Source organism: Macrobrachium rosenbergii, chromosome 54 (genome assembly GCF_040412425.1).
Source record: "Macrobrachium rosenbergii isolate ZJJX-2024 chromosome 54, ASM4041242v1, whole genome shotgun sequence".
NCBI lineage: Eukaryota > Metazoa > Arthropoda > Malacostraca > Decapoda > Palaemonidae > Macrobrachium > Macrobrachium rosenbergii.
In genome coordinates this window covers 28,733,261-28,747,033 of record NC_089794.1, presented here as the reverse complement: position 1 = coordinate 28,747,033, position 13,773 = coordinate 28,733,261, and the positions used below count along the sequence as shown (strand labels likewise).

The following is a 13,773-nucleotide window of genomic DNA, read 5'->3' as shown; positions in this document are numbered from 1 at the left end:
CTCAGACACCCTTTATGAGTTACTGTACAAAAGGTCTGATGCAACTATATATTGTTGCTATCTGAAACAAAGCCTAGTTTGTTGTAAAACCAATTGCATAGGCCTAGACTCCAGAGCTGCTGTTATTATTATTATTATTATAAATCTGTTGCTGTCATTCTTTAGAATCTGCACACAATAGGTGTGGCTGATAATGTCTAACTTGATTATAGACTTCCATTTTTAAAGTAACTTGATTATAGACTTCCATTCTTAAAGTAAAAGTAAAATAATAAAAAGGTAGAATTAATTGTATTTCTAATAGCAATGATTACTCTCCACCTCACTTATTATTTTCTTCTTCAAACTGGAGAAACCCCTCAGGAGACTAGACCTATGTGGCCTTGGCTATAGCCTAAGCTATGACTTGTAATAATTTATTGCAAATATCAAAATTATGATCCGGACTAACATTTGCTTTATACACAAAATCATAAAAGCGAAAAGAAGTAATAACTTTGAATTTATGTCCCATATGCATAAATTTTTATCATTAGACTATGCTCTGCTTAACTTCTCTTTTTCACTCCATCGCGATGTCCTCTTTCACTGATAGAATTCATCTTTTAAGTGATGACAGAGCAGCTTCCAGATTAGAACTAAACTTCCAAAGAAAATACTCCAAATTCATGCATTTTTCAGCAGTATACTTGTACTGTATTCAAATAATTATTTTTCTACTAGGGTACCCATACTGTAAATAAAAAAAGTTGGTACTATGAGACGTCAAGACTAAGTTTCAACCCTTGGAACTCATTCCTGCAGTGGAACACACTGGACAATGGCAAGCTTAAACGTGATGCTTATTTCCCACAGACTGCAGTTGTTACACACAAGAAAAATATTAATATACATTTTATTAAGTGGAGATTTTCTAAAATGCACAAATATTCACACTGAGTAAGCCAAAATGACCAATAACTTTCAAAGCAAGATTCCACAGAGCACAACACCCCTGAGTGAAAAGAGGAACAAGAAGACAGAGAAAATAGAAGAGAAAAAATGACGACTGAACTATACAAAAAGCAAAAAAATGAGTAAAGCACTAGTACACAGCCCTTCAAAGTAGTGTACATGGTACTACAGACTCTCCAAGTGTACAGTATGGCATTAGACTGCCTCGTGTGCCTATACAATGAACCTTTGGGAATGTGTGGATGAAATGGCTCTTGTGTTTTGCAAGTTTTTTCACTGAATCATTGTCTTGCTATTGTCCTCCATCTTGCAAGCAAGCACTGGTTCAACCCAATCCAATGAAAGGTGACCAATCTTTCAGTGCCTCAGCTTTAATTTCTGTGCTGAAAATCAGAATCTGATACTAGAGTAGAATTCAATTACTCAAAAATAAATTTTCTACCTATTTCTCCATCTCTCTTTTCCAATTTGATTCTCTTTCAGGAAAGCATGGATGGACCTAAATGTCAACATTTTTGGTATACAGGTTACTTTCACCAATGTCTCAGAAAGACAAAATAAAGTAGTTCGAGTTTATTAATCCACTGCAAAAAGAGTATGCATTTTCTTTGGATGTCTTCACTTCTTTCCCTCACCCCAGCAATTAAAGCTTTCTTTTTGTGTAGTTGATGCATTCATTCATTCACTAACCCAGTACAGTAAATCCTATGGTACGTGCAAACCCATCTGCTGTGTACTAGCTGCTTTACAGTACTGTAATATATCTTGGTGTCTTCGTAAAAGTATGGAATCGTATTAAGTTTAACTACTACATATATCTAAAACTGACGGAATTGAACTACAATAAAATATGTTAAAATTGTCATGTTTTTATAATATAAACCTAGCATATCACTAGTGAGGATTATTATTATTATTATTATTATTATTATTTTTGTAATAATATTATTATTTCTTTTTCTATCTCAGTCATCCTATTTGACTAGGTGGTATTTATAGTGTGGGGTTCCGGGTTGCAACCTGCCCCCTTATGAGTCCATCACTTTTCTCACTATGTGCGCTGTTTCTAATAGCACGCTCTTCTGCACTAGTCCTGGAGCTACTTCATCATCCAGTTTTTCCAGGCTCCTTTTCAGGGATCTTGGGATCGTGCCTAGTGTTCCTATGATTATGGGTACAATTTCCACTGGCATATCCCATATCCTTCTTATTTCTATTTTCCTGTCTTGATACTTATCAATTTTTTCTTTCTTTCTTTCTCATCTACTCTGGTGTTCCATGGTACTTAAATATCAATGAGTGATACTTTCCTCTTGATTTTGTCAATCAGCATCAAGTCTGGTCTATTGGCACGTATCACCATATCTGTTCTCATACCATAGTCCCAGAGGACTACGCTCTATCACACATTATTATTATTATTATTATTATTATTATTATTATTATTATTATTATATTATATTATTATTATTATTATTATTATGAAATTCAAATTCACAGTGGAGTATCTAAAAGATATAACACTATTCTATTACCATTTAAGAAACTTGCATGATTATTAATACTATTATCACATGTAGTTTAACAAAACCATTGAGTCTCACTCCCAGACTCTCAGAGAATTACGTCAAGGAATCTGTCTTTAATAAAGGCGAAAACTAGAGCAGGCAAAGCTAAAGAAGTTGGACAGCTAAGCAGGAAGAGACCACAGGGAAATAAAGATAAGTAAAAGACAGAAAGCACTCCAGCTGGAGAATGAAAGGACATTATAAAGAACTTTTGGTAAATATACAGTGCGCCTTGTGAGGCACACTGTAGGTGGTAGCCCATAATGGAGTCAAGCGAAGTAAAATAAGAAGTTTCCTTCTTGCATGGACGTAGCCAGATGCTAATCAAGACAAAAAGAACAATTACAGCATGTAAAAAAATCTTATCTAAGCCATAACTTATAGGTTAAGAACAAGACAAATATTCCGGAACAAAATGCAAAAACACAGCCAACTGCTGTAACTCAAAACTTGTTATAAATCAATTTCTGCTTTTCCATTCCTCTCAGGTAGAAGTAAGGTTAACATTGAGCCAGGGAGTTTTCTGTTAATACCTTTCAACACCATATACAGATTTCAAGTACCAGTTTATTTAATTAGTATTTTATCAAGGCCTTGAAACACACAAACGAAACTAGCACAACATTTACCAAGAACATAATACCTGAGCATAACATTAAAGTAACTCAAGACATATGAAGAATACTCTGTACAGTACTTCAAGACAGTATTATGAAGCTAATTTATGAATAACAACCTTAAGTAATGTGAGACGACATGCACAAACATCCAACAACCCAAAATAGATCAAACTACACATATTATGTTATGAAAATACATATAACTAACTAACTAACGATCAATTTCAGTATGTGTAAGAGTCCAATGTAATTTAACATGCATAACTTGTTACAAACAAAATTTCCCCTTTTATACACAATATACATTTGGATAACCACTTAATCAAAACGAGAGTATACACATCAACACTAAAAAAAATTTATATAAACGTGAAATTCTACATTTTAGCATCATCATTTATCTCCTTAATTCTTTTTTTTTTTATTTTTAAAGGTTGCCATCCAGAAAAAACAACCACAACATTTTTTTCTACTTAAATAAAAAATATAGTTCGTAGTTCACTGGAAAATTTCCCAGAGATCTACCTGACAACGAATCTAGGAAGGTTAAGTCATGCTGAATGTACCGTTTGTTATTTTGCAAAGACGACCGGCTTTCAACATCAGCAACAGACACTAAGCAGACAAGAAGAAAGACTACCATGCAGAATTAGCAGTAGCTACTACTGGGGTGCTGGTGCTATTAAGCTATTCAAATTACCCTTGTGATAGGAGCTGTCGCGGTGATTGGGCTTTGGCGGACGAATAGGAGTAGGGGGTGAGTAGTAGTGAGGGGGAACTGGGAATAAATCATTTTCAGGCTGATAAGGATGTAAGTTTGGTCTAGAAGTAGAGGTGGTAGTTGTAGACGACCTGGGCCTTGGGGTTGGAAGAGGGGTGGGGAATTTACGTGGGTAGGAGGCCACTGGCCCAATTCCCCGTCCTCCAGCTATCCCCCCACCACCATCACCACGATCTCTACGGCCCCCTCGTGCCTGCCACTTGTCTGGATTAATTCTGGTACCATGAAAGATGATAGCCCAGGATTTCAGTAGAGTGGCTCCTGAGGGACACCAGCAGCAGCGCAGATTCAGCAGGAGCAGGAACAGCATGGCCAGCATAGGCAGCAGGCAAGGAGGGGGCAGTGTGCAGATTAGCTAAACTATGAGATGAGCCCCAATAAGCCTATTCCCAGAAGTATAGTCCCTTTTCTCAAACCAAATGCTACTTTTCATTAGCTCAGCATTTATCATACACTCCCCAATGATATGGTGTGAAACATCACAATGATTAGAATTTAGTTGAAAAGAGCTGGCATATTTGTACAACTACATTAAACCAATGACAGAATTCCATTTCCTGATTAGTCCCTTTATAGCCATAGTAGGAAAAAGATGAGTTAGGTGAAAAATATATCTGTTGTTAATATGTTACTTTTCACATAGTACTGAATTATCATGTGAACCAATGAATTTAATGGGAAATGGACAGTCAGGTTTTTGGGCTGGAAATTCTAAGATTAATGAAGGCCGATTACCCATAACTTCTAGTCAAGTAACATCACAAAGTCCTGTTCATTATATATGAAAGTGACAACAGACCAGTATTAAAGCATTAGTGTCGCACTAAAACCACAGGTATCTACACATTTAAGTTGCACTGCTATACTGTATGTGCTTAGTACTAGTTTATTAGATATTAAGGAAAGCTTGACAATTTATAAAAAAAACAAACTATACTATAACTCCCTGTGAACTCATGAAATAAAAACTTTTCCATTCTAAAATAGACACTTGCTATTTTTGGTCTTTTATAATAAAAAAAAGTCTTGAAAGCTTTATTTTCATGAAATCTATTATTTCTTTTATGTGGCAAAATACCTAAGGGTTTACAGCCCCACAAAGAGGCAATTAATATTTACTTTTCATACAATTCTTGAAAGTAATTCTTCGGAACAAGTATCTAATTTTTCTAAACTGCTTCCTAAACATAATAGATTCCAGATATTATTAAACCAAGGCCAAGATTCACAATATATAAACCATTGTTTCATGTAAGACTAATTCACTGTCTGCTTGGTCAAATAAATAAAGATTTATGTAAGTTGCTTACTGATGTCTGCTAATCACTACTAAGGGTCTCAGAAGTGAGAGACTGGTACCTAAAACAACATTCACTCACTCGATACCCTTCATGCAAACAATACCAATCAAGTGGGGTATGCAACAGGACACCTCCCAGTTTATCAGCTGCATTCGCTGACAAACGACAAATGTCAAAAATTATTTGGAAATGCCCAAGTTAAAACAAACGCTAAAGTTACACTAGACAATTTACACATTAAAAATGGAAGTCTTCATTAAATATTCCCTGCACTGAGTAAAACTAAAAATAAAAAAGTGATTCTGAAATTCTGAAAAGGTAAGACTACAAAACTACTGATATGTTCATGAACTTACAAGTAACACTTCACTGGTTACAAGGAGGATGTCGGCTACCATTTTAAGCTATCCTCTCTTTCACTTGAACCAATAAATTATACTATGAACAAAATTTGAAAGAGTGTTTCTATTGTGGGCACTTATTATAGTGTAAGAATCTTCCCATGAATGATTTAAATCAGCTACATAAAATATTGCGTCCCAGGACAAACATTAAGCACACAAGAATCACAGTCCACATGACACTGTCTTCTCTATATGCTTCACAGTTTGAATTAATTTCATGCTGGATCAACAAAGTATAATTATTGAATTACTGTTAAGCCAACTTCTCAAGTACAGTCTCATTAACTGCTGGCTGCTCGAGTTTTTAACTGCAACTAACAAGCTTCTGTCTCCTATTTTTCAGTGAAAATTAAGAAAATAATATTCCATGGACACCCCTACAATCCTTCTATACACATAAAATTGGCAGTAGATTGAAATTCCTACATATGCATATAAGTAGTGTATCATTTTTTGACTCACATAAGTGGCTACAGAAATTTTCTTAAAATAAATGAGAGGATGGGAGGAAGAGAGCAATAAAATGGGCAAGAAGTTAAGGATATTAAAAATTTGCAGCTTGGAGATTAAATGCCCATAGCAACGGAAACCCTCCCTCCAGTGAACTACAAAAGGCATATTTTGGGATGCACCCACTCTCTCTTTAAAGCTGATGATAATTCTCAAACTTCAGATCCTTCTCTAAGATTAAGTCTAGTACTAAGATTTCCACTCACAGATATGTGGTTCTAATTAACAGACATCAGGAAGACAATACATAATTTGAATTCATTTAAGTCTTTCGCCTACCTGATACATACAACTCACATGAAAAACAGTTTGTATATAATGACTGACACCAAACACACTGTCAATACAGCCAGTGCATCTGCTTTTATTTAAAACTGGTGCAATGACTTGAGCAATATTCAATGTAATTTGTATTTCAACAAAATGCCAGCACTTGAAAATGAACTGAGCTTCTAACATGTATGAATGAATTCATTTCAAAGCCATACAACATTCTGGAGTGATAAAATGATAAATACAATGTCAAAAAGGTATGTATTTTCCAACACCTAATAGTCTGTAGTTTGCAAGCCAGCTGTATCACACATTCTTAAAAAAATTGTTAGCCAGCCAAGTTTGGATTCCTGAAATGTGATACAAAAGCAAGGATGAGTGAAATCTACAAAAATTGATCAAATTCAAACTCGAAGGGTTTTATCACTGAGTGAAATTCTAAGGTGCTGAAGTGTTTCCATCACCAAAAGTTTCTACAAAGTACAAAATACATGCAGTTAAACAAACGTATTGTTAGAATGTAATCTTAATGCTTTATGTGGTATTTTTTTTTTTACATATACCATACCTAAAACACCACAGAGCCACTCAATAACTTTCACACAATCACAACCATGCATATTTTATTATTTTTTACAGCATTAATTAAGATTTTCAATAATCTTAGGTGAACTACAGATTAGGGTCCAAACCTAAGAGAATAGAGTGGTTCTTACAATTAACTAAAGTTTTTGAATGACTAGGTAACCTTTGCATGTGTTTGATGCTTGTGTATGCATGAAACAAGTGTGGTCTGCAGAGAGGAAAGATTATACCAATAAGGTTAAAGATTTGCTTGCACAAAGACAAATAAAAATTGGATGTGTATGTCCTGAAACTGTTTTTAGTGTTGTCAGCCAGCACTCAGAAAATCTTCAGACTCCAATTTTTGTAACCATTTGGAAAACATGACTAGAATGTCACAGAAATCACAGCACAGAAAAGAAATGTGTACATATTTTAAAGAATCCCAAAACTGAGATGTTTCTCACCAATGATCCAACCGATAGAGGTATTATCGCTATGAAGTTTAAACTCACACCTGAGTCCCTTTTCCAGACTCTTGGTCTGGAAAGTGAGGTGATGGGTGTTAAAGAATGAATCCTGATAAGTGCTTGACCTCTGACCAACATCGATGTATAGAATGGAAAGCCAGATGTCAAAGTGAGAAACAGCATATTAAGCATCAAGCCCATCAGAAAGATATGGGGTTATACAATGCCTGGCTCAGAAATGCACCCAAAGACAAAGTGTGTATGAGGTTTGTGTTCCTCACTGACAGAATTTAGTCATCTTTCAGGTGGTGCAATCACATATTCATCACATCTAACCACCCACCTTGAATTTTTCCTTGCTCCAAGAATGACCCTGTTTCTCTATAGTGTAACACTATGTGCAATAATAAAATAAAACTTATTACAACAGGGAATGAAAATACTTCACATGTCTACAAAGCCTCATTTAAAGAGCTAATATATAAACTTATAACTGCTGACCAGCCTTTAAAATGTGAAAGCAAGGAGGAATCTAAGTGTTTTTTTGTTGTAAACAAACGGGGATGGAAATACTAAGAATAAAAGATGCCTACAAAAATTACATGTTATATATAACTAAAAATATGACAAAAAGAATACTGACACCAAGTGGAAACACCTCCAGACATTTATCTATTTTTTTTGTGGCAGGGTTAGATGTACAAGTTCTTTCCACATCATCTGTATAAGTACCCTTTTTGCCAGGTTTTCCAAGTGGTCCAGGTCTTCATCCATTCCCTGCCTCCATGATTTTCTGGGCCTTCCTATCAGTCATCACAGTGCTCCTTTTATTTCTAGTTTCAATATTTTCCAGACTAACAACCCTATCCCCTCAACCCATACCAAACCATTACCAATGCAGTCTTGTAGACTCTGTCTATTTGTAGGTCAAAATATCCTTAAAATTTGATACGGATGTTGAGATATCTACTTTAAGTTATACATTTCAAACTGTTATCTCTATGATATTCTTGTAATAAATTACCAAACAAAATACAAAAATATCCCTAAAGTAAGGTGAATATTTCATTCATTTCCTATTTCGCAACACTGAATACTGTACCTAGCTCATCTGATGTTAAACATTCAAGAAACTGCTTATATCTAAGTAACACAAACTTTTATAGTTTAAGACTTAATAAACAAAACTACAATAAGGCTTAAACATAACTTAAGTTTATTACCTACAAAAGATTCAAAACTTTTCAATACCTACAAATTTGTTCTCTCTCAAAAACTGGAGGTGATGTTTTTCTAAGTACTGGTCAGTGCTAAATGCATAAAAGCATTTAAAACAAAAATTTACCACATGCACATTGTATAATCTCCATTACAAACAACCAGTCAGCCTACATAAAATTAAAATGGTAATTCCTACAGTTTTAGATTTTCTTTCATTCACATCTAGGTAAATGGTGAAATTACCATTACATCCTAAAACAATCAGGTAAACTAAAGAAGGTTTTCATCATATACTGTACTGCTCTTCCAGAACATTGATGCCTGATACTAGCCATCTTCCAACTTGCAAAAACAATCGTATATCAAGCAGTGTACCAAATTAAATGATAAAAATGCAAATTTAAACTTATACAAAACATTAAAAGAACCCATTCAATTCTGAAGTATTACTTTTCACAGTAAAGTAATTTATTCCACTGTTTGTTGCTCAAATCCCTCACTCTTCTTAATTATGAGTGTATTTCAATCTTGATACAACTTTCCTTCTTTCCTCCAAAAGTCCCAGATCAAATTAAGCAATCCTTACCATGACAGATTATTTACATGCCTCCCCACCATATCCTTCTGGTTCTCTTAACAGCCAATAATGTAAATCTTTTAAAAGCAAAGAGATACCTTAAACTGAGAACTGTTTTAAGTTTGTCAACTTGCAATGGATATGTTTACTGATTATGTTTTTGTTTTTTATTCTCAGCCTCACTACGTCACAAAAGACTATCTTCATATACTGTAGATATAAACAAGTTTTGGGTTTACAGGTTAAATGCACTCTTTCAAAAAAATTTGAGCAGTTCAAGGTAACATTCCTACAGCTTTGAAAAGTATCATGCTTGAAGACTCATCACAGTCCAGCAGACCATTCACCACATGTACCAAGCATCTACCAAAAATTAAATAACATTGGTTGACGAAAAATAAAAATTAAAACCCAGGCATCTCACAGAATATTCTGACATGTCAATACACTGTATATATCTCCTAAAAAAATAAAGGTTTCAAGCATTCATCAGCCATAACCTGAATGTATTTGTACTTTAAATAAAAATACAATGCTCATGGTATGGGACGATTATGAAATGGGCAGCTGTCAGCTGAAATGTACGGGCCAATGGATTCCAGAGAAAATTCAAGGATTGCCCAGGGCAAAAATGGATTCAGAGATTAAGAATACATGTGACAACTAAGGTCTCTTGGAGAGTTACAATGCAGTGGTACTGAAAAAAAGCATTTCTGTAAACCTGTGGAAAGGAGGCTGTGCGATCATATTTACTTTCAATGAACTAAGTATAAGAAGGCAGATTTGCCTACTCAATTATTATTATGCAAATAAGTGGGGTTAAAAAGTGGTACAAAAGTACTATGAATATACAAAAATAAAAAGAGTTAGGCAAATAGCTAACACCAAATGTTAATTATATTACAGCCAAACTGAAAACACCTGAGAGGGAAACAAAAATCTGATAGTAGCTAAGCATAAAAGCTATAATTCCTTGTGTTGATGAAACATAATAAGGTTAACTAAAAAAAAATGAACGTAAGAGGAAAAAGGGCTAAAAACAAGACCTGTATCAAAACTACAGACAATAGATGAGCAGTCAAGTACCATCCATGGCCAACAATACCAGTCTAAAGTCTGGGGTCCCATTCCTGACTGGGGCAATGGCTATATACTTAAACAAGACCAATAGCCTGACCTATAGACATTGTGATCTCTGACAGAGTACAAATGTCATGCAAAAATAGAGTACTACTGTATATGAAGCTCATACAGTAGTTAACAGGATATGTTGCACTGATATATGCACACAAATTATGCAAGAAATACTGTCCTACTATTAGTTTTACAGTTGCCATGAAAAAGCGAAGTACATCTTGGCACTGACAAAAATTCTGAAGTATACATTTTTGGAACACAATGGATATTCATTAACACCAATCCTTTCTTTACTAACACCAATCCTTTCTTTCTAATTATTATGAATAACTTGGTACCATGCTGGAACGGTGACCGCCCTATAGTGGATAGTCCGAAGGTCTGATAGTCCGAAAGTCAGCAGGCCCGAAGTCCAAGGTCCGATAGTCCGAAAGTTTCCGACGGACTGTAATCAGCCCCACCCTCCATAGCTTACGGCAAAATAACCAGTAAACACCCATAAAAATACCAACATAACTTTAGGGTGTTTACTGGTTACATGCATGGAGGCGGGGATTAATCACGAATGCCGGCTTAGACCTACGACTATCTGACCTTCGGAATCGGGCCTTCGACTATCGGGCCTTCGACTATCGGGCCTTCGACTATCGGGCCTTCGACTATCGGGCCTTCGGACTAACGGACTGTAATTGGAACATGTAAATTTTGAAAATGTTGTTTTTAATTTTATAAGAAAAAAGTAAATATTTCTGATGGAATGAGGGGTTAAATATATCTACAAAGAGTTGTTATGCTACTATGCATACAAGCAGCATAGTGAAAAAGATATATTTTGTAAATACTGTAGACTTTGTCATTTCAAAAAGCATCGAATTCTGGATGATTAGGCGTAAAATTTTAACTACAACAAGAAATATTATAATGAGCAGTTTACAAAGGCCACTACACAATTTTGGACACACACTCAACATGCCTGGATGTTTAGTGGGATGTGAATGAATGAAGAGCAAACAAACAACAGCAATGCAACTTGGGCCAAGTATTTAGTACGGTTTGTACTGTGCCTCATCCAAAGCGTTTTACAGAAGGCACACTATATGCAGTGTACTGTAGTCTTCTTACAGGTTGAGATGAAATTGGGGAATTTACCAAAGTAACAATTTCATGAGCCAGTAATGATGTTTTGTGTCACCCACATACGGCTGTGATATGTGCGGGAAACGGTTATATGGTGTTCTGTTATGAAGACTAACTTTCTCTCCAGGCAGTACCTCATGCCATCATGTAAGATGAACAGTAGTATTTTCTCCTTTTACAGATATATATACAGGCAGTCCCCGGTTATCGGCGGGGTTCCGTTTCTGAGGGTGTGATGATAACTGAAAATTGCTGCTAACCGAAAATTGGCGATTTTGGCGATTTTCGGGGGTTATCAGTGCCGAAAGTGCCGATTTTTGCTTATCGGCACCTCTGTTAGGTATGTATTGGTGCCAATACCCAACTATCGGCACCGATAAGCAGAAATTGGTGATTTTCGGCTCCAAAAATTGCCAATTTTCGTCACTAGACAAGCGCCATAAAACTGGATCGCTGCTAACTGAGCCTGCTGTTAACCAGGAACTGCCTGTATTACAGTAAGGTATAACCATTCAGTCAACATGACTTCAAAACCAGCATCCTAGCAGAGAGCCAACAACTAATTTAAAGAAAAGATTCACAAGTTTAAAACAATGGATGTCAGTCAAATTCCCAAGAAAAATACAGAGGGAAGTGAAGGTTGGCAAACCTCTTCCATGTACCTCTGACTGTGACGTGCAGTCTGTATCAATAAGATAAATTATTTGGAAAAAAGTGCCCAAGACTAAAGTCTCTGGAGACATAGAGAGCTGTGATACTGGTGAGGAGAGCTGGAGGAGCTAAGTGTTAGATGGTGTGACGTGCCCAAACCATGTGCAGCAATGCTCAATGGAACCATGGTAATATTAGCTGTAGCCTAGAGCATGAATGGTTACTTTTGCCCATGGGGAAGAATTTATAATGCATCCTGTATTTGGTGTAATGCAACAAAATATATACATTTAATAATTGTCATAATAATTTTTAATAAATGAAAAAGTAACAAAACTCTCAATTGAGAGAGAGAGAGAGAGAGAGAGAGAGAGAGAGAGAGAGAGAGAGCTTGCATGAAAGAGAGAGAGAGAGAGGTACATAAGCTGATGCTTGTGAAATGCAATTGTAGTGCTCAGTGTATTTCAGTGTACTGTACAGTTCATGGTGATAATTTTTTTATATACAGAAATAAATTTGCATTAATATTTAAAACTGGAAAAGAAAAGTATTCAAATATATGGTACTGAATGCCTGAATTTTGCAAATTAATTTGTTTTGGTTTCATTTTCTTTGTTTCCAACTGATAGACAATGCTAATAGCTTCAGTTTAATTTCAATCTAGTAGTAGGTTTCACCTGCCTTCTTAGTGAAGTTTCTTAGGCTACAGTACCATAACATGCATACACACTAACAGAGCATGCTCTCAAGTATATGATGTACAAATTAGGCTATTTAATTCATGGTTTATAATAGCACATCCTTGCATACTGATACAACTGATGACCAAAACAAACTCTTACTATCAACACACCTAAATCCCTCTATTTTTTATTGTTTTTATAGCATAGTATTGTTAGAAATATCATAGTCAACATTCCCACATCTTGAAACATTGAAACTTGATTATGTATGAGTACTAACACTTCCATTTTTGTGACCATAACTGGAATTTTTTAAGAGATCATTTATCCAGAAAGGAAAATTACTTCCTTTAAATAAAACTTAAGAGATTTATCCAATGAAACATTACTATCCCTTTATCAATGTTGCTCACTTATTTGAGCAAATTATTCTGACAAATCACCAAACATCAGTTGCATAACCTCAGTTCCAAAACACACACACACATACACACACACACACTCACACCCCTTGTGGGAAGCATCAACTGAATACTATTCACTTTACATCTTTATCAAGTGTTTTCCTGACAATATTCATGACTCCTGAATCTCTTGCCAACTTATAGCACTTCATAATTAGGTCCATACAATTAAGTTACATTCTTTTAATGTTATCCATTAAATAACCTGACTCCTGGCTAGGTATTTCTTGTAAATGAAGCAGAAAGCATAGAAGGGAAAATATCACAGACAAAAACCATCATTTCACCTATCCTCACAAAATACATACATACTGTCCTATTCTTTTTACAAATTGAAGGTCTACATGAAAGTTAGTTAGGGAGAAAAAGAAAAAAAAAAGGTTGCAAAAGTTGACAAGGGTTATTGAGAGGAATTAAGCCAGTTGGCATTTTACATATACAGTGTTAGTGGTTTCCTA

At 35.3% G+C, this 13,773-nt stretch overlaps 1 protein-coding gene across 1 annotated transcript in view; it reads right to left on the bottom strand.

Moving 5' to 3' along the window:
* The window catches only part of LOC136834914 (furin-like protease 1), a 522,781-nt gene that overhangs the window by 28,187 nt on the left and 480,821 nt on the right, over window positions 1–13,773 (bottom strand). The window lies entirely within an intron of this gene.